Below are 21,983 nucleotides of genomic sequence, written 5' to 3' on the forward strand. Positions count from 1 at the left end.
ATTTTTGTTTTTTGTTTTTTAAGGTTTTATTTATTTATTTGACACACAGAGAGAGAAATCACAAGTAGGCAGAGAGGCAGGCAGAGAGAGAGGGGGAAGCAGGCAGAGAGAGAGGGGGAGCAGAGAGCCCGATGCGGGGCTCGATCCCAGGACCCTGAGATCATGACCCGAGTTGAAGGCAGAGGCTCAACCCACTGAGCCACCCAGGCACCCAGTGGCTATTATTTTTGCTTATAAGGTTTTTTTTTTTTAAATTTTATTTATTTATTTATTTATTTGAGAGAGAACTCGAGAGAGCAACAGAGGGAGAGGGAGAAGCAGGCTTCCTTCTGAGCAGGGAGCCCAATTTGGGGCTCAACCCCAGGACCCCAGGATCATGACCTAAGCTGAAGGCAGACACTTAACTGACTGAGCCACCCAGATGCTCCTAGAAGATGTTTTTTAAAATATTTATTTATTTATTTATTTGAGAGAGACAGAGAGAGAGAGAGCGCGCGCTCCTGCGCGCATGGTGGGGGGAGGGACAGAGGGAAAGGGAGAGAGACTTAAGCAAACTCCATGCTGAGTTGAAACCCAAACATGAATTTCGATCTCATGACCCTGAGATCATGACCTGAGCCGAAACCAGGAATCAGACTCTTAACCTACTGCACCACCCAGGCACCCCTTTGTTTGGAAGATTTATTGACAGAGACTATATACAGATGCTGTGTTGCCAAATGGATGGACTGTAGCAGATATTACTGACTGGCTCATTCAGCTCCATTCAGCCACTTTGTGTCACGGCTTGCTGCCCGCTGAAAACTGGAAAGCAAAAGTACTGCATTTCCCAGACTCTCTAATAGCTTGAATTTTTCGGAGGACCTACCTTCATTCTAGCAGTGTGCCCATATGAAACGTGGACAATAAGAACTAGTATACTAAGATATAAACCATAATTCTTGTGCTTCTGCTAGCACAGAATTTGGACTTCCATGGCATGTGTAGTAGAAGGCCTAGGGTCCGATTCCATTTTTGTTGGGGGGCTGGAGAGGCATCCATTCTAATCGTGTAAATCATGAGAAAGGCACTAGGAACCTAAAGCTTGCAACTATGATGGCAACTTTTTTATTCCCAACTTCCCAATGATGGCAGAGGTAGCTGTCTTGGTGAGCCAACTCCACACTGTGATTCTGGAGTTCATTCCTGGGAGATCAATCAACTCCTCCTAATCTTCTAATGATTTTATAATAACTAGTAATAAATCTTGGCTTCCAGCTAGAGTAGATTCTGTTATCTGCAATGGCACCTTGACCCATACAATCGGTAATAACTCAAGGGTTAAGGAAACGGGCCCTTTCACACCCCACTGATTGGAATGTAAGTTGATACAACCAAGTTTTTCTGCTTTTAAAACTCTTATCCTTTGATCCTATTATTTACTTACAGAGATGTATCCTAAGGAAATAATCAGAGATGTGCTCAAAGCTTTGCGGCACATATAATGACAATATTTGGCAGTTGTTAAAAATAATGTTTTAAACCATAGTGAATGAAATGGAAAAATATTTGTGATGTCATATAAAATGAAAAAGGCAGTTTATATATGTATATATTTCAGCATTATGGGTGAAATGGCACAATTCTTTGGATTTGTGTCAAGATATTTCAGGAAAAAAGAAAAGCAAGCCAGTAGAGGGAGAGAGATGAAGTACAATTACAAAAATGTTGATAATTATTGAAGCCAGGTGTTAGGCAGATGGAGTTTCATTATGGTTTTCTCTCTGATTTTTATGTATGCTTAAGAATTTCCATCATGTACAGCTTTAAAAGTTTAAGAGGAAAGTAAAACAGAAAATAAAGTGCATGCATAGTACGTGCTCACTTTTGTAGTGATATTAATATGCACACATATACATAGAGAAGAGACTAAAATGTACGTGAAGATGAAAAGATCAGTGGTTGCTAGAGATTAGGAAGGAGAGAGAGATGAATATGAGGAACACGGAGGATTTTCAGGGATATTTTTATATATAAATCTATTCTGTATGATATTCTCATGGTAGATAGATGACCTTACGTTTTTGTCAAACCCACAGACTAGTATGGCACCAAGAGTAAACCTTAATGTAAACTATGAGCTGTGGTTGACAGTGATGTCTCATGTAGGTTCACTGGTTGTAAGAAATGCCCCACTCTGGTGGGGGATATTGATAATGGGGAGTGGGGCTGGATATGGAGGGGGCGGGGAGTTTATGGGAAATCTCTATATCTTCCAGTTCCTTTTGCTATGGACCTAAAACTGTTCTAAAAAATAAATTCTATTTAAAAACACACACACACACACACACACACACACATCCAAGTGTTAATAGAAGTTATCCCTGGGTACTAGGATTAGCCTGACGTTTACTTTTTGAACTCTCTACATGTTATCAAAATGTGTATTATGAGTTTATATATTAATGGGTTCTGGTTAAATCGCACTAGTCAAGATAATTTAGAAGATACCTTGATGGGCAAGTATGTCAATTTATTTTTTTAAGAGGCAGACAGAGAGAGAGGGGGAAGCAGGATCCCTGCTGAGCAGAGGGCCTAATGTGGGGCTCTATCCCAGGACCCTGGGATCATGACCTGAGCCGAAGGCAGAGGCCCTAACCCTCTGAGCCACCCAGGTGCCCCAAGTATGTCAAATTTTGATTGGCAAGTTTCACTGGTAAACACTCATGGTCAAAGGCACCATATGGATCTCTCAGACCAGGGGAAAAATACCCTCGCAAGTGACAGCAGAAAGATCTCACACATGAGGGCACATATGAGCTACAAGAAGATGCGAGATACATCATGAAGTGGGCTTGGCAGACTGGTGCACTTGGCATCAGGCCAGCTCCACTCCAAGAAACTATAACCAGGATACAGTTTCAGAGAACAAGGAAGGAACGTGTTAATCCCTTAGAAACCTAAAACCAGATCCCTTACTTATTCCCCACTGGCCTGATGGAGGCTGTGGGAATCTAATGAAATCCTATCATACCTAGATGAGAGATGGACAGGAAAAAGTAAATTGGCGTTGCCCTCTCTCCGTGTAGGTCTACCTACCTGGAAATAACACGGTGACGTTATTCCTGCTTTCACAGATGCTTTTCTGTTGTCCGTGGTGGGCTAATACCCTGAAATTCTGCATTCTCTGTCTGCTTCCTCATTCATTCCACAGGTAATTTCTGAAGTACCTGCCAGGAGCCAGGTGAGGGAAAGAGAAATCACAGACAACTCCTACGCTTGGAGCTGAAGGAAAGGTGACCCATGAACAGAGGTGAGAAGACCTGGAGGTAAAGGATGTTTGGGCTGGGAGTGGTGAAAGGACAGGTCTGCCTTCTTGGAAAAGCAAAATGTGAAATGCCCTTCAGCTGCCGAGGCAGCTGGATGCAGGGGCCCCGTAGCCCTCCCTCTTGGGGGAGACAATGGAGATGGAAAGAGAATTCCTGGGAGTTCCGTCAAGCACGCTAGTTTCCTAAGCCTGCTGGGATCTGGGTTTGCAGTCAGTATTCAAGTTCTAAACCCTGTTGGCTGAGGACCTGACCCACACCTGCCCTGACTGTTGCGTTGTCTTCTGGGCAGGTTTCAGCTCTTTGCTCGAGTTGGAAGAGTGCTAAACTCAAAGAGTACAGCAGAGGGCGCTGTGAAACAAAACTGCTCCTAAGGCCCAGGGAAGGTTTATGATGCGCCCAGTCAATTTTAGCTTTTAGCGTAGTAAAATAATTAAGAAAGGGTCTGTACCATATCTTGGCTTGTAACATAAAACAAATCAGACTCTGTAATATTTTACCTCGCATTAGCTCTAAATTTGTCCTGAAATACAAATAATGCAATTAACAAATATTAACAAATGGATGATTTAAGTGATACAGTTTATGGTTTATAAGTTTATAAGTTTCCTTCAAATTCACAATACCAGCAAAGAGCTGGTATTTCAGGAAGGATATATTTATGCCTAATTATATGCAAAATAAAATTCTGATTAAGTATTCTTTGAGCAAGAGTAAAGAATAGATAAAATGGACACTACTTGCTGTAAATGTGTTCATTGACAAGTGATATTAGCAACTTCTCCCTCCTCTCCCAGCGAGATATGAAGTAGTTCCGATGATACATATTATTCGCGGGCTTAAGTGACATTAAACCAAAGGAAAACAAAGGGAAAAAGTAGTAACATGTGTGCAATTAAAAATTTAAAAATAAATATTTTTTCGTTCACTTTGCAGCTTTCTGTAGGATTAAATGAGATAGTCTGCTGGTCTTTGTAGAACACTGAGCACAGAGCCTGGCACAAAGCAGGCAGTCAATAAATGCTAGTTCCTTTCTTCCTTTGTTCCCTTTATTGAATTCTCTTCTCAATTTACTTTGTGTAAAAATATTGTGTTTCCCACATAGATTAGTAACATTAAATATCATTCTCTGTTATTGATTTGGGATGTTAGGAATGCAAAAGATGAAACGCAGGGCTCCTGGCAGATGGAAAGTAAAGTTACGACTGAGAAATCACTCTGCGGGTTTGTTGTTGTTGCTGTTTGCTTTTGATAATGTGCAATTATAGAAATTTACAAAGATCCTTTTAAGTGGACAATGTCCTGCCTTCAGAGCCAGTTTGCTCAGGCATAGATCAACTCAGAGACTGACTGTCGCCTTGCTATTGAATTAGAGCTGTACTTTTGACAAGTGTGGTAGCCACACCATCACTTTAATCACCCAATAATCCACTGCGTCTCTTTATGCTAATAAATAAAACATCCTTCGTTAAATATTTCCTAGTGAGCACGAGCCGACCTGTAATCTCCACCCCTATACGTTACAAAGTAAAATGATATAACAGTAATAAAATCAAATCAAATCATGTCTAGGAGTTTTATAGACAACTAATAGCTGCGATTGCAAAGTGCACATCAGACACCAATTGAAGGGTACTTTTCTCTTTAATATAATGTACTATGCATATTTCACTAACTGTCTCGTGATATCAAATGAATTTAACAAGATGATTATGTAGGTCAAATTACTTAGTAAGTTCTTTCAAGAATGGCTTTTAGACCTATTATGACTTTTAATGGTGCAATTTGTTAAATGATTGGAATTTCTAGAATCCTGCCTGCAAGTGCCTGTCGGAGACACTTGGCTCTGCCCTGGTGATCTATTTTTAAAACCTACTTCTCGCTTGTGGCGATTGAAACAAAAACGACCACCGAAGAGCGACTTCTCAAAGCTCATTCCTCATTTTCAATTATTTAAACTACTTCTTTATCGCCAAATTGTAATTTGAATATTCTCCGTTCAAATAGCCTTCTGACCAAATTTCTTTCAACTGGATATGAAGCTGTCCCAAGAGTTCTTCACGCCTCCCACCAAATTAAATGTGGCCCTGTTTAAGTTATCTTAGGAATGATACACAAAATAGATATCACCGAAGTTTAAACTTTAAAAAAATGGTGGATAATTCTATAATTGTACATCTGTGATGGTAAATTTAAGGGGAAAACTAATGAAATATGATTGAAATATTCAGTCTTATTCGCATGTGGAGTTCTTTGTCTGTGTTGTCTTTCAAAATTCTGTAGGTATTTCAGTTCAGTTTAAGAAAGCCCACTAATGGGGCTCCTGGGTGGGTTAAAGCCTCTGCCTTTGGCTCAGGTCATGATCCCAGGGTCCTGGGATGGAGCCCTGCATCAGGCTCTCTGCTCAGCAGGGAGCCTGCTTCCCTTCCTGCCTCTCTGCCTACTTGTGATCTCTGTCTGTCAAATAAATAAATAAAATCTTTAAAAGAAAAAGAAAGAAAGCCCACTATTCTGGGTGCCTAGGTGGCCCAGTTGGTTAAGCATCCAGCTCTTGATTTCAGCTTGGGTCATGATCTCAGGTCATAGGATTGAGCCCCACATCAGGCTCCCTGCTCAGTGGGGAGTCTGCTTGAGATTCTCTCCTTCTGCCCTTCCTCCCCACTCTCTCCCTCTCCCTCTGCTCCTCCCCCAACTTGTGCACATGGTCTCTCTCTCTAAAATAAACAAATAAATATTCAAGCTAATTTTTTAAAAAATCACCCATTGAAAATCACATATAATATATCTCATATGTCTAAAATGATTTGAAAATATCTTAATGTAATAATTAGTCTCAGAAGTCAACATCCTTTAAAAATGAATCTTTTGTCTTTGGTTTCTACACACTTTACATTGAAATTCCTCTAAGACTCCAAATAGCCTTAAAATCTTGGGGCTTCCTGGTAATTCTAATTAATAACAGAAGGTTCCATATCCCAAAGTTTGACATTCTTCTTACCGTAGAGCAGAGAGCATTCTGGAGCAGAAGTTCCAGATACAACTGACCGATAGTGGTTCTGTTCTGTCTCCAGCCCTGGACTCACAGGATGACCCTGGATGAGAATCCCTTGTCCCCCATGGAACCCATGGTCACAGCTTGGAAATGAGGCTAACAACTCTTGATTCCTACTCCTTGGGGTAATTATAAGGCTTAATGAGCTCATTGTGCACACTTTCATTTTCTCTTTCATGCCTTCAGTGAGTCCTAGGTAGGGGACCAAGTAAAAGCGAAATATGGAGGTCTGCTTGGATGTCTGGGTGAAAGTCACTGTAGAACAGTGTTATTTAATTTTTCTACTTCTTTCAGTTCAATGGATGCCACATTCACAATCCTCTCTCAGCTCATCAACCACAAAAACTTAATTAGATATTATATCTCCTTGGTTTAAAATAGTATTTAATTTTACATAATGTGTTCAGCCAAAATATTAGGATTCCCTAAACAGAAATGTTCCCTCTATTTTTTCCCCTTGGGCTTTTATTTCAATTTTTTTGTAGCTTTTAAAAAAATTATTCTCCTTAAAGTATGATTTCGGCAGTTTCCCTCTGTGAAACATCACTGACTCCCCCGCTACCACTACTTAATTGAAGATGTAATCCCCACTTAGTGACTTTGCAGCCTCCCAGATACCAAGTGTGGCAACGAGTAAATATTAACATTCCCGCTAAATGCGCACTGCCTCTTATGCCTTTCCCCCCACAAATTGTCTTCCTGCTCCTCCGAGTGTCATCTAAAGTGAGATTATATTAACTGTGCCTTATATGGGGCTTAGAGCACTGGAGTGGAAATTAATGGGCAAATATCCTGTTCACTTACGGAGTAAATGAACACTCGATCTTTGGGCCATACCCAGGTGTTACAGAGAGGCAGAGGCGACGGGGGCACATACAGCAGAGTGCCACACTGCGGGCCAAATTAGCGTCCTTGCCTTGCCTGATGGCCAAAGGATAACACTAAAGCAAATTTTAAAATGAATAAGTAACCCTCAGAACACTACAGCTCGGGGCTGTTTTCTATTCCAGCCAAGACTACTCTCTTAACGATCTCTCCAAAAATGCGCCCGCGCTCTCTTCCAAGTCCCGGGGAGTCTCGGTATTTGGTCAGTTTGCTTTTCTGTTCCAGCACACCGCCGCCGTTCCATCTGGGGGGTGAGCACCGAGGCCGGCGTAGCAGGACACCCCAGGTTCCGTGGGGGATACCTGTGCTCCGACCCAAAAAGAACTCGAAACAAATTCAGGTGGAAACTTCGCTGGTTCCCGAGCAGTTGGTTTTTCCTTCCTTGCGGTAGACGTGGAGGACTCCTTCCAGAAGGGTTTGTTTCCCAAATGACAGCAGAGGGCACTAGAGTCTGCCACACGGCGAGCAAGGCTGCCTCTCCCCACCCTCTTCCCACAAATGCGGGACCCACCAAGGTCAGGAACATCTCCGGTGTGTGTGCAGGGGGAGACCAGCCTACCCCGCCGGGTATTCCGTTTGTGTCCTCTGGGGTGCTGTGAGAGAGCTTTGCTGTGGGGACACCCTGCTCCTGCTCGGATCTTCGTGGAGGTGGCTCCAGTGCGCATGCCCCCATTAGCATCGACACATTTGTGTACATAGATGCACATGGATCATTTTTTTAATCAAAACTAGAAGGGAAAATGATTACATAACAACAACCTCAATTCTACTGAGAGACCTGTCCCGGTGATCCTAAGGGGCTCTGCGAACATCTGCTCAGCATCAGTCCCCCACGAAGAAATTATTCTTCTGCTCATTTGAAAGACAGGTAAACGAAGGGTCAGACTGCTCCGGATGACAAAAGCCGTCTCCATCAGCGAAATAATAAAGCTTGGGAGCGCAGTTAGCAAAGGCTCTCAGAGTCAGACAAGCATTCATTTGTTATTCCAAATAGCATTTAAGGCTGACATTAGTTATGAAGGCCAAAAACCGTGGTTAAAAGGCCTCTTCTTTCCTGGAGCACCTGGGAAGCTTCCAGGCCATTAACTGTGCTCGGTGGCAGCCCAGTTTATTCAGAAAGCATTTGTTACCGGGGAAGGGTAGGAAATGAGTCAGATGGCTTCCTGGCCCATCAAAATGTGGGAGATGGATCTAGTTGTGTCCCCAGTCCGGAAATTCTACCTTTATCAGAAGGACCATCCTAGGGCTCCGAATAGGGGTGGGGAGGTCGGGGTGGGGGGGCGGGGGCGGGGGCAGTCCGTCCCAGTGGTTGCGTCTTATAGAGGGTCTGGAAAGGATTTTAGGATAAGGCTCTTCTCTCTTGTCTTCATTTGTTGCTCCTTTGGAGTCCCTTGAGGGGCTCAGAGTTTCAACATTTTGCAGAATGGGGACCCTTTCTCTACAAGGCAACTCAAGTTCCTTTCAGGAGCCTGGTCCCACTCTAGGGCAGGAAGTTCATCTCGGTCAGGTCACGTTTCTCTGGGCTGCTCTCAGATCTGGTTGCTGCAGGGGCATCAGGGCCAGCCAGTTGCTTGTCCTCAGCCTCTGTCCTGCAGGCTAGCCCCTGAGGTGATGACCACGCTCCAACCCTGGGCCTGGGTTTGTGACAGACTCTGCCCTCCTGTCCTTCTCTCACAGCGCCCATCCAGATACCACTCCCCCAACCTGGGCACGGCTCCTGTGCCCTCTGGGGTGCAGGCCCCTCTGGGAGGCAGTCTTGGGCCCCTCTGCCCTCAGCCCCTTCTGGCACGAGTGTGCTTTGTGTGGATTTTGAGTGAGAAGCAGGGCCCCGGCATCCCTGGGACGGATTCCCCACAGCACCCTGGGTTGTCTGCTGTTCCCTTAACTCCCAACTGCCTTTTGCTCATTCTTCCTGCACCCTAGAAGCTTCGGCCTGCTTTGCTCTGTGGACTCATTATCTCCCTCCTCAAAGCCTCTGTTCAGGCCCATAGTCCCACAGAGCTTCCGCTTTGAAACTCAAGAAATTTTTCTTATCCTACTGTGACATCTCTTCCCTCAGGCGCAGAGGCCACATGGGCTTATTCTGCTTTGGGCTGAAGGAGGGGGCGGGGAGAGCAGGGCTACAAGGAAAGGCAGGGAGGAAAAAAGAGCATTTGAAAATCCAAAATGCTATCCTTGTCCATGCACCGGAAAAGCAATCCGAATATAAATAGAGACTCAGGGTCAAAGAACAGGTAACAGAGGTAGAAAACTAAGTCCAGAGGAGAAAAGAATTTAACCTTCCATTCACGTGGCTAACATATAATTGAGCTCAGAATGGGTGATCTTCCTGGCAGCCAATGGGGAAAAATAAAAAAGAGACACCGTCACTTTACACACTTGTTTTCAAAGCAGAGAAAAGCAGACAAACTCATCAAGAACAGTAAAAAGGCTTTCACTGCCTCTGGATTTTTAAAAGACTTGTCACTTGGGACCTTACAGTGGCAGCCCCAGAGGGGAGAGGAGGAGGTTAACCGGGAAATCCAGAAATGAGCGACGGGCGTTTCTGGAGTCCTGGTGGCTCCAGACCGGAAGCTTGAAGTCAGAGCAGAAAGGATGCCTACCTGGTTGGCTGGTCATCCCATTAGCTAGCCTTCTGGCTGGCTCCACCCTCTCCCTACACGAGGACCCCACCCCCCCACCCTGCCCGCCCTTCCTTTTAACATTATAAAGTAGCACGTGTTTGGAATTGATTTCAAAAATACAGGGAGAAAGAAAAGAACATTAAAACACCAGAAAAGGGGTGCCTGGGTGGCTCAGTGGGTTAAAGCCTTTGCCTTCGGCTCAGGTCATGATCCCAGGGTTCTGGGATCAAGCCCCACATCGGGCTCTCTGCTCAGCAGGGAGCCTGTTTCCCTCTCTCTCTCTCTGCCTGCCTCTCTGCCTACTTATGATCTCTGTCTGTCAAATAAATAAATAAAATCTTTTTTAAAAATAATAAATAAAACACCAGAAAAGAGTCCAAGGAGTGAACAATTGGTTGTCCTCCTTCCTTGTATCCTGTTCCCCAGCTCCCCTCTCCACAGCAGTCTTGAAACTAGCTCTTCCTTCCTTCCAGAGTCAGTCTATCTATGCATGTGTTAAAAATGTTTAGCCCTTCTCATCTTTTTTTTTTTTTGATACAAACATAAGTTAGCGTGCACCTCCTGCTGGACTTGCTTCTTTACCCCGCAGTGTATCTGGAGACGGGTCCCTTTTTTTAATGGTTGCATAGTATTCAATGATGTCATTATTCCCTAAGTTAGTGAATCCATTCCTATTGATATTTATTTAGATTATTTGCAATCAACTGCTTTTTTAAATGGTGCTGGGATCGGATTACCTCGTACATACTTCTTTGGAGCATAGAAGTGTATATATTGGAAAAAGACCACTTTGTGAAACCATTCAATTAAAGGAATGGGCATTTAAAATTAGTAACGATATTGTCAAATTGTTCCACAAAAAAGGCTGGACAATTAACATTCCCGCCAGTTTCCCCTACTTTTGCCAACGTAGTACAGCATCATTTTTTGTCTCGATCATTGGGATAATATTGTCTTTCTTGATTGTTGGCACTGGCCTATTTAAAGAGGAAGCAAATTAGGTGGGAGAATGCTCAACAGTCAGCATCACATAAATTATGCAGACAGGACCAGCTCTACCATGTGTGGGCCCCCACACAATGAAAATAAGGAGCCTCTTGCTGAAAAATTCAGTATTCCAAGATGGCGACAGTCGAGCACTGAAATCAAGTGCAGGACTCTTGCAAGCGTGGGGCCCCTGACAATCTGCCAGCCCCTGGCCCTGGCCCTGCCTACAGGGAGAAAGAGAACAATGGGATGCCAAATAATCATTACAAATGACAAGCCTGAGCTGTCCATCAGGAGAGGAAAACATGTACGGAAAAGGAAATATCAAACTGCTCTTGCCCACAGCCTGTGGCTTCACGGACAGGGACGTGCTTGTGTTCGCAGACATGAGCTCAGACTCCTCAGGAAAGAGAGCTTCCACGTAACCAGTACTAGTTAAGCCATATGAGCTTGCTCTGGTCAGAGGCGGCAGCTTCAGAGGGTTGTGTGGTAGGAAACCCCATGTTGCTCTGTTCAGATTCCCCCAAAAGTAGAGTGTTGACACAAGAATAGGGGTACAAGCAATTATTTGGCAGTGATCCCAGGAGACAGTGGCAAGAGAGTAGGGGGGTGAGACGGGAAGGGGAAGGCAGCCAGTGAAAGGTGTGTTTGTGTGCTAGTTCCCACTGTGGCGACCGGAGTTCAGCATCACTGGGGACCACTGGGAAATGGGAGAAATTTCCTCTCAACCCAGGGCCAGGCAGCTGGAGTACTAATCCGTCAGTGCCCTGCCCATCATCGGTTGAGGGCAATAAGCAATAGCTCCCTATTTGGAGGTCGACGGGGCACGTGCTCCCGTGCCTGGGGGGAAAGCCTGCAGGTGTGGACCCCACAGAGAAAGATGATGCAGCACAGCTGTGGGTGTCCAGTGCCCGTGGTACTCACTTCTTCTTCTTTAATTTTTTTTAAAGATTTTATTTATTTGAAAGAGAGAGCATGCGAGCAGAGAAGGTCAGAAGGAGATGCAGACTCCCCATGGAGTTGGGAGCCCAATGCGGGACTCATCCCAGGACTCTGGAACCATGACCTGAACCAAAGGCAGTCGCTTAAGCAACTGAGCCACCCTGGCGCCCCAACCTACGGTACTCACTTCTGTGCCCACAACTGTGGTCACTTTAGAGTCTGCCGCCACATGAACAAGAAAGCTCACACTGGGGGTAGCGTTCACATCAGCAGTGATACCAGGACAGAAGTGCAGTGTCGTGGCCACTGGGCGGGGATTGGGGAGCATCCTCTTGCTTGGCTTCCTCCTGAAGCTAAGTTTATAGCAAACCCAGTCTGAGCTGCCTTATGAATGGAAGACTCGGGGTGTGCTTGCTGCTGGCTCAGAGTGGAGGAGGCCTGTGCTGGGGCCAGCGAGGCAGGGGTGGGGGCATGCTATACAGGAGCAAGGAAGGAAGGAATAGCCTGGAGTCCTTGCCAGATTTCTTGGGCAATGTTTTGCAAGCGGGCCATATATTGCACACAAGCTGGCAGGCGCAGCTGTGAGGATTTTCCCCTTTCTAACAGTTTTCCTGTAGAAACAAAACGCTTGTAGTCTCCCACTAATTCAGTGCTCCTCTTTCTGAGAGCTGGTCCGCTGACCTCTTCATGACTAATCCACCGGAATAACAGCCTTTCCATCCCCTCCGTGGTACCTGCAGGCTCATTCAGGAGAAGTGTGTCACCCGCCACAGTGCCTGCCCTTCCCCAAAGGCCCACTTTTGGCGACAGCAAGAAACGCTTTGTCTTTTTCCTTGAAGGAAGAGTTGGATGCTGAAATTCTATTTAAATAGTGATCTTTTTGTTTGTTTCCTTTGGAAAAGGGACCTTTAAGCATTAAGCATATATTTTTTTAAGATTTTCTTTATTTATTGGACTGAGAGAGATCACAAGTAGGCAGAGAGGCAGGCAGAGAGAGAGGGGGAAGCAGGCTCCCTGCTGAGCAGAGAGCCCGACGTGGGGCTCGATCCCAGGACCCCGAGACCACGACCGGAGCCGAAGGCAGAGGCTCAACCCACTAGAGCCACCCAGGTGCCCCAGCATTAAGCATATTTTAAACGAATCAAATATATGGTTACACATCTTTAACATGCCAGCAAGGTTGCTTTTAAAAAGTCTTTTCAGAGTTTGGATCAGCATCAGCCCTATTTGTTCTCGGAGCTGAGGGCTTGGTACCATCCAAAAATGGGCCCCCTTTTCCAGAGTTATCTACAGGCTCCTTCCCCGATGGCCATCCGCTCTGAGTTGCCTGTCGCCTCTCTGGAGTCAGCTGGTGGTATCAAAGCCAAGACCGTATGAAGGAGGCCAGAGGGAGACAGACAGAGAGAACAGCGGGGGCAGGCGGGCAAATGCATCTGTGGTCTCGGGTATTTCTGCCAGAACTGACACGCTGCCGCCTTTTTTTTTTTTTTTTTTTTTTTGTGCTTGACAGGAGTCGGCTTGTAAATGAGTGTCTCCAGACTGGCTTTCTCTCTCCTTGTTCAAAGTTCTTGCTCAGGAGAGCTAGGCGGTGAACCCCCCACGGACCCAGCCCACCCTCAGCTCTCCTACTTAGAAGCCTGTGGGTGGGCTTCTCTGCAAGTGTGTTTGCAGAACGGCCTATGTGCCTCCCAAAAACAATCAGCTCTGCTATGCCTCCAGCAGCTGGGACATGGTGGTTGGAGAGCAGCAAAGCAGGTATTGTTATGCCCAAATCCCAGGGAAGGACACTGTGCTTCAGAGAGGGCAAGTCACTTGCCCTGGGTCACAGAGCCCCAAGGCCAGATGCTGGGATTGGAACCTGCCCGATCTCATTCGCGCCCCTGTGTCCCTGTAAGACATGACTGGAGCAGTCAGGGAGGTCTGGACTGCAAACTGTCCTTTTCCGTCCCCTGATCTCTGTCACTCAGGCCTGCTACACCTCTCCTCTCTCTTTCTCTCTTGGGAAGAGGTCTCTGGAGCCTTCCGGGAGGCCCTCTTTCACAGCTTGAACCTCTAGTTCTGCTTCTAGCCTCATCTCCAGATCCTCCTCCCTGGACCACCAGAGAGACCTCCCTAAAGTTCACCAGCCCTGCTCCCACCACACACACACCCTTGCATAAAGTCTTTCCGTGCCTCAGCGGCACACACAGACAAGGGATTCAACCCCCATGGACGGACCCTCACCCACCCAGCTGTCTGCTGTTTTCTCTGCCCTTTCACGTGCTGTCCTGCCACCCTGCCCACTTCTGCCCAGAGGCAGCTTTTCCACTGGGTCAGCCCCACCTGCACGGGCATAAACCGTCTCTCTACCCTGTCCCTCTGCGCCCAGTCCTCTCACCTAACCTGCTCGCCCTAGCCGCACTCCGTCTGTCTGCCCACCCTCTATGGGATTCCTGCAGGACAGGGAGCCTTTGATTGTAATGTCTCCAGCACGGGCAGCTAAGAGTAGGGCCCCTAGTGAGGGAGGAGGAAGTGTCCGTTGAACCAAAAGGTGGATGAACAGACTTGGGTATTTGTAAGATGGTGACGACACCTGGAAAAGTTGTACTCTCAACCTCTACCCCCATGCCAGAGAAGGTTTCAGCAGCAAGTTTTGATCAAGGAAAGGGGCAACTGGGAGATGTCAGTAAGGGAAGGAATTAGGGACTGGAAGAAAGACAAAGGAAACTGAACAGATTCCAAATGGCACCAAGTACGTTTTCAAACTTCCTGCCCCAACATTGCCTTTCTATCCAGGCTCACCTACTTGTCCAAGGTGACCTTGGGGCCAGGCAGGGACTTTTCTCCCGGTAATCTTCCAGGCTTCCGTCCTTTCTGCTCTCTTGTCATCTGCATGGAAACTGGCTCTGTGTCTCCCACCAGACCCCCGTCTCCCCTCTGCACACTCTGCACTACAACCCTAACATGTATCTAAATTCACTCATTACTGGAAAAGCTATTGGTGTTGACATGTAGGAACATCCATTTTAATTATGGAAAGGGACCTCCTCATCAATTATTTAGAGCCCACAGAAAATAATACAGTGAAAATAAGAGAGGAAAAATTAGCTCTGTCTTTTGCTTTGAAAATTTGACATGGGGGCCGTCATGGTACATACATATGCCTCGCCACACGCACACACACGCACGTGCACACACACGCACGAAGACAGACCCTGAGGTCCATTCCATACTTCAGATTCTAAGACTGGTACCTTTCAAAAAGGGATAAAGCAGCAGAAATTAAAATGCTAGCTGTTTGAGAAAAGCCACTGAAAGCCAAAAAATAAATAAATAAATAAATAAATTTGCGAGTTGGCACAATGAATTTCAAAGAATATTTAGTTGAGGTAACTGATATCCCTCTGAACTCAAATCAGTCTGCAGAGCTAGTCAAAACAAAGTGGAAGCATGGAGATAATTACCCAAGTCATTTAGGGTAAAAATACCTTCTGAAGCATCCCAGTCACGGGGCTAAGAGGCTTTTCCCCAGGAGTCGTCCTCCAGAGATGCTCAGTTAAAAAGCAGCCTCAACTTTGCACATGTACCAGCCATTTTATCTTATCAACGTTTTAAGTTCAATGTGCCCATGCTGGCTTCTGACAATTGTAGGGAAGTGGAGTACATTTTTTAAATCTTTAAAAAACTGGGGAGTTAAGGGGCGCCTGGGTGGCTCAGTGGGTTAAGCCGCTGCCTTCGGCTCAGGTCATGATCTCAGGGTCCTGGGATCGAGTCTCGCATCGGGCTCTATGCTCGGCGGGGAGCCTGCTTCCTCCTCTCTCTCTGTGCCTGCCTCTCTGCCTACTTGTGATCTCTCTCTGCCAAATAAATAAATAAAATCTTTAAAAAAAAAAAAAAAAAACAACTGGGGAGTTGAGACCTTAATGAGTTCCTATCATTTTCAAGGCCCGGTGTTGGGTTTCAGAAGAAACAAAGGCCGAGTCAGGCCCTGCTGATCCTCCAGTGTCATCTTTTGATGTCTTACTTTTTCCGTGTTTCTTCTTCTTCTTTTTTTTAATCTTAGTGTCCTATGTGTTTAAAAAAAAAATTTAAAAACTTTGAGCCCTATAAACTGAAAGAAGGTTTTGGTGGCAGGACTACGGGTCATTTTCTTTCTTTATTTTTTTTTCTTTTTTTCTTTTTTTTTAAAAGATTTTATTTATTTATTTGACAGAGAGAAATCAAAAGTAGATGGAGAGGCAGGCAGAGAGAGAGAGAGGGAAGCAGGCTCCCTGCTGAGCAGAGAGCCCGATGCGGGACTCGATTCCAGGACCCTGAGATCATGACCTGAGCCGAAGGCAGCGGCTTAACCCACTGAGCCACCCAGGCGCCCCGGGTCATTTTCTTTTATCCCCACCACTCTTCTACCTCTTAGAAGTTACTATAGCTTTTGACTTAATTCAAAACATTTATCTTCCAAAAATCTTTTGTTTTTGCAAATGACCCTGCAGTACAAATGACTGTGCAATTCAGTAAGAAATGAAAGCCTCCTCCCACTCCAGCATTATTTCCTCTGCAGGAACCAGAGCGAAACCTCTCAGACTTTGGTCCTATGCTGATAAAAGGCACACCAGCAGGTAGGTTTTTGGTGTTTTTTTTTTTTTTTACTGGGATGTCATACACATGTGAGTTTGCAACTCACTTGTTTTACTTAATAGTGCATTGCGGGCATCTTTCCAAGCTGGTGGCTATCAATTTCTCTCATTCTTTTGATGGTTGTCTTTTATTTATTTATTTATTTTTAAAAGATTTTATTTATTTATTTGACAGAGAAAGATCACAAGTAGGCAGAGAGGCAGGCAGAGAGAGAGGAAGGGAAGCAGGCTCCCCTTTAGCAGAGAGCCCGATGCGGGGCTCCATCCGAGCACCCTGGGATCATGACCCGAGCCGAAGGCAGAGGCCCCAACCCACTGAGCCACCCAGGCGCCCCTGATGGTTGTCTTTTATTACATAGTATGAATGACGTCGTTCTCGGTGACCAATCTCTAAACGACGGGCCTATGGCCATTCCAGTGTCTCCTTCTTGCAACCACTGCTGTGATGAACACGCAGGTACACGGAGCTTTGGACACTTATGCTAGGATTCCTTAAGTGCCTTTTCAAAAAATACTTGAGGTGAAATTCACATAACACATAGTTCACTGTTTTACTCTGTACGGTTTGGTGTGGCATTTAGCATACTTGGAATGTTGTACGACCACCACCTCACTCTGGTTTTGAAATTCTTCATCAGCCCAGAGAAAACACTCCTAACCCATTAAGTAATCACTCATGATTCCTCCCTTCCTCTGTCCCTGGCCACCACCAATCTCTCCTCTGTCGCTATGAATTTGCCTTTTCTGGACATTTCATGTAAATGGGATCATACAACATGGGACCTCTTGTGCCTGACTTCTTTCCCTTAGTGTAATGTTTGTAGGATATAGGTGCTTCCTTCCTTTTGATGGTTGGAAAACATTCCATTGTGAGTACAGAATGCACTTTGTTTACCCATTCATCCACTGAAGGGCCAAAATCCCTTCTCAGAGGGAACAGCTGGGAAGACTGAGGGGTTCAGGTGAGCCTCAGACATGGGCACTGGTCTCAGATATTGTTTCTGTCTCTCTCTCTCTCTCTTTTTAAGGTTTTGTTTATTTGTTTGAGAGAGCAAGCGAGAGAGTGAGCACAAGCAAGGGAGAGGGAGAAGCAGGCTACTCGCTGAGCAGGGAGTCCGATGTGGGACTCCACCCCAGGACCTTGGGATCATGACCTGAGCCGAAGGCAGACACTCAACCAACTGAGCCACCCAGGCGCCCCTTTTGTTTCTTTTTCTTGAAGAAGCCCAGGCTGTATTGATTGTTGCATATCCTGGAGAACTTCTGTCCCAGAACTATTGTTGGTTTTGTTTTTTGTTTTTCTCTTTTAACCAAGAGTGAGATAAAGGAATCATTGGCCTGCAAGTTCCTCATCCCATGGAGTTTCTCAAATTGGAGACAGTGTTAGGAAAGTAGCTGGCTTGGTCAGGTTTTTATTCTGCGTGCTAGGAAAGAACCAGCTCACCCTATAAAGGGTTCCTGCCTCTGCTCTTAGACCTGGCTCTTGGGGGCCGGGGAGGTGGGCACTAAAAACAGCCTCCTGTACTTCAGCCAGGGTTGTGTGGACTTGGTGGCAGGGAGGGGGGGTGCTGCATGATGTCCTACAACCCAATAGAATCTGTGTCTCAAGTCACTATTTCTCCTGAACACTATGAACAGAAGTTTTATACATCTCTCCTTTTCACTTCATTTTCCCCCTGGTCTCTTAAATCTTTTTAGAAAACCTAAACTGTGCCAGGCACCAAGGATCTAAAGAACGTAAGAAATGGCTCCTGTCCTCATGTCACAGGAGGGAAGATGAGCACATAAAGAAAGAACGCTGTTCCTTGGGGTGCCTGGGTGGCTCAGTTGGTTAAGCGACTGCCTTTGGCTCGGATCGTGGTCCCAAGGTCCTGAGATCAAGCTCCATGTCAGACTACCTGGTCAGCGGGGGGGGGCCTTCTTATTCCTCTCCCCCTACCTGCTACGCCACCTGCTTGTACTCTCTCTCTCTCTGTCAAATAAATAAATAAAAATATTTTTTTAAAAAAAGAGCACTGCTCCTTTGGGGCAACAGGACAGAGGAAGGACGAGTGCACACCAACTTATCCAGATAAAAATGGAAGCATCCAGTTGCTGGTCTGGGTGCCCATCTGACAGACGTCATGTGCACAAAGGCACAGGGGAATAATGGAGTATTGCCTTGCAGGAGTCAGTGCTGCGAGGTTTCCAGTGACCTGGGTTCAAATTCTGCTCTACTCCCTAGCAGCATAACCTCGGGTAAGGGCTTTACCCTCCCAAGGGCTTTACGTACTGACCCCAAAAATGAGGATAATGCTAGCTGTCCACTCTAAGGATTAGATGTATGTGAGCAAAGGGCTTACACTCAGGGAATATCATTCATCCTTTTCCTAGTTCCATGTTGATCTGTTTTCCCCATAGCTTGTGAGCTACCCAAATCCCAGTCTCTCACAGTCCTATTCCCAACTCCCTAAAGACCATGGTGCCCCAGGAAATGTTTCTGAAGGGCCTGAGGCTGGCCTGTAGTCCTCTCCTACTTTGCAGAAAACTTGGTGTCTTTCAAGTTAGAACTGGCATTCAACAGCCGTTCTATTCAGCTCCCAGCAAACCCCTTCTAGAAGCAGAGCCCCTCACCTCCAGCCAGTACTCCCCGGAGCTCCAGCATCTTCTGAGAATCACCCAAATCTGGCCTCCCACAAGAGGGTCGTCCTCTCCTGACAAATTGAGCCTGAAGCTGTTAAGATCTCTTCTGTTAGAACTTTTTAACGGCATCATAAATCTTTTATTAACATTTGGTATTATACTAATTAAAACTGTTCTCTGTATGTATTATTAATTTCCCTAGCACTTCTTGCTGGGGTGACGTTTTTAGCCAGCTAAGCAGAATGTAGCACAGTAAATAAGAAGAAACTCATTTCCAGACAATTAGCCTTGCAGAAAAATAAGTTGGTTAATGGAAGGCATGATGATTACAAATTTTACCTAAATAAACAGGGTATCTTAATGGTAACTCTTCAAGCTAAGTAAACAGATTGGGGTGGTAATGTCCTAAGCAATACTTAAATGTAACAGTTTAATAAATTGGTAAATTACTCATTTCATCTTAGAACAAAATGGTAATACTGTAGTAATAACCTAGTATATATTCCGTAAATATGAAGCATTATCACTTTAGCTCTGTAGAAATCACCACAGTGATATGTCAGCATTGATCTAAAACTGCAGCATTTTATCTCAAGTTTATTACCCATTTTTGAGAATCGCTGAGATTTTCAGAGCATAATGGCAATAAAAGAAGAATTTAAAAAGCGCTTTAATGTGCATAAGTTAATCAGAGGTATCCTCGGGGGGAAAAGGAAATTTGGTAAAACATGAATTATAAGCATCATTTAAACTTACTTTGGACACTAGAGATAATAAATGGCACCATAATTTAGAAATAGCTTTTAACATCAATGACGGTAAGTACCACTTTACTGTTCATAAGAATTGCAGAGCAATGGTGCTGAGGCCAATTTTATTAGCCATTTTTTTCTTTATAAAAGCAATCCAGCCCTTTCCACAACTGAGGAGACAGGAACAAGAGTTACGTGCTAATATGCAAAATGCATTTAAGTTTTTTGAAATAGAGAGTAATAAATTGTGCCAAAAGATAGAGTCTGGAGACAAATGAATGATCATTTAAAAAGAATAAGGCGCTCTCAGAGTTTACATATTTGGGGAAACTTGATAAAAAAAAAAAGCCAACAAATTGTTCATACATTTTCCCATTTGCCAAAGCATGCGGGTGTGCTTTCAAATCCAAGAGATGAAGCCATAAATTCCAGCGATTGGGAGATGCCGCAACAGAAATATATTTTTGTAAATTGTCGCCATTGACAAATCATTTTTAAACTATATAAAGTGCAGGTTCAACTTTCTCTTCATGGTGCTCTTCCTGCAGAGAAGCCTCAGACTCTGACCTCTGCTTACCAAGCACAGCCCGAAAGGGAGGGGTTGCTGGCTGCCACTCAGCTCAAGCCGAGCTGCTCAAGCTGTGGGTAGGACAGTCGCCAGGACTCACTGAACCACCTACTAAGTGCCCAGTGTGCTGAGCATTATGGAGCCCAGGAGAAGCTTGTCTGGTACAGTGTGTGGTGAAGTTGGCCAAACCTGGCGTATGTGGAAGAAACAAATCCAAGATGTCAGCCCAGACCTTGACCTTCAGGATTTAGTAACTCCACGCTCAAGGTCTTTTGCTTGTTACCTGAAGAATTTGAAAAACAAAACAAAACAATCCACCTTACCTGGTCTTTAAGTCTTAGATTCGAGTGAGTAACATAAGATGCTCCCTGCCGTGCTTTTGAACGTGAGGGTATAAAGGGCCTGGGGTCATCATCTAAAGCAGCTCTTTCTGGAAAGGGGGGAAGGGGAGGTAGGCTATAATAGTGTAGTGGGGCAAGGAGGCAAGCAGAGGAGAGAGAAGCTGAAGGCAATGAGGACAGCTCCTAGCAAGGCTCTTTGCTGCGTACTTGCAGGCCGAGAGCAGGACCGCAGGCCTTTTGTCCACCCCAATCCTGGTTTATCTGTGTTCAGCTTACCTCCCGATGCTTCATCACTGTCTGCTCACAATATCACTGACATCTCCTCCCTCGGAGAGAGTCAGGAAATAGCGAGTTTGCCTGGCCTCCTTGTGGGAAAAGCCACACAGCTGCTCATATTTCATCTGAGAACTCCACCTCCCGTAGCCATGGCGGCCCCATCTCCGTGGAGCAATCCAACTTTGGTTGAAGACCTCAACTTCTGAAACAGAGTGGAGCATCCCCGGCCAGTAAACAGAGAACCGCTGTAGTCGGACAGCTATGTGACTTTGGACAAATCCACTTTAAAGTGACAGAGACTTAGTTGTGTCATCTGTAAAATGGAGTTTCGAAACTCTTTTAAAAGGTGATTGTGAGGGACGCCTGGGTGGCGCAGTTGGTTAAACGACTGCCTCCGGCTCAGGGCGTGATCCTGGAGTCCCGGGATCGAGTCCCACATCGGGCTCCCAGCTCCATGGGGAGTCTGCTTTGCTCTCTGACCTTCTCCTCGCTCATTCTCTCTCTCACTGTCTCTCTCTCTCTCAAATAAATAAAATAAAATCTTAAAAAAAAAAAGGTGATTGTGAGGATTGTGTGAGAAATAGAAAGGTTGTGCCAAGGACAGTGCTTAGCACTTAGCACTCGGCACAGATTGGGTTTCTGGCTGCTGTGGGGTCGGAACAACTGGATTGCAAGCCACACCCTGTTGGAGGTCGGTAAGTTATTTAACATCCCCTAACTCAAATTTCTCATTGTCAAAATGAGATCTACTTTCTAGGTCTGTTTGAAGAGTTAAATGAGATCAGTTGTGTAAAATGCTTATTCCACAACCTGGCCCATAGTAGTTCTGGAAAAAATACTTACTGTTATTATTGAAGAAATGTGTACTGGGCTGTTGCAGTGTGCCAATCATCAGTGATCCAAGTAAAGAGAAGCCCCAGAAGGCAGCAGAGAACCTGGTTACTCTTACTTAGAATAATCTAGATTTTCAACAGTCTAGAAGATTCTCTAAGGAGAAGATATTACACTGAGTGAGT

General features: G+C 45.3%; 1 pseudogene; it reads right to left on the bottom strand.

The window, feature by feature from the left end:
• The window catches only part of LOC122892275, a 31,660-nt pseudogene extending 12,608 nt beyond the window's left edge, over positions 1-19,052 (bottom strand).
• Between the last annotated feature and the right edge of the window lie 2,931 nt (positions 19,053-21,983).

Source organism: Neovison vison, chromosome 1, assembly GCF_020171115.1.
Source record: "Neovison vison isolate M4711 chromosome 1, ASM_NN_V1, whole genome shotgun sequence".
NCBI classification, from domain to species: domain Eukaryota; kingdom Metazoa; phylum Chordata; class Mammalia; order Carnivora; family Mustelidae; genus Neogale; species Neogale vison.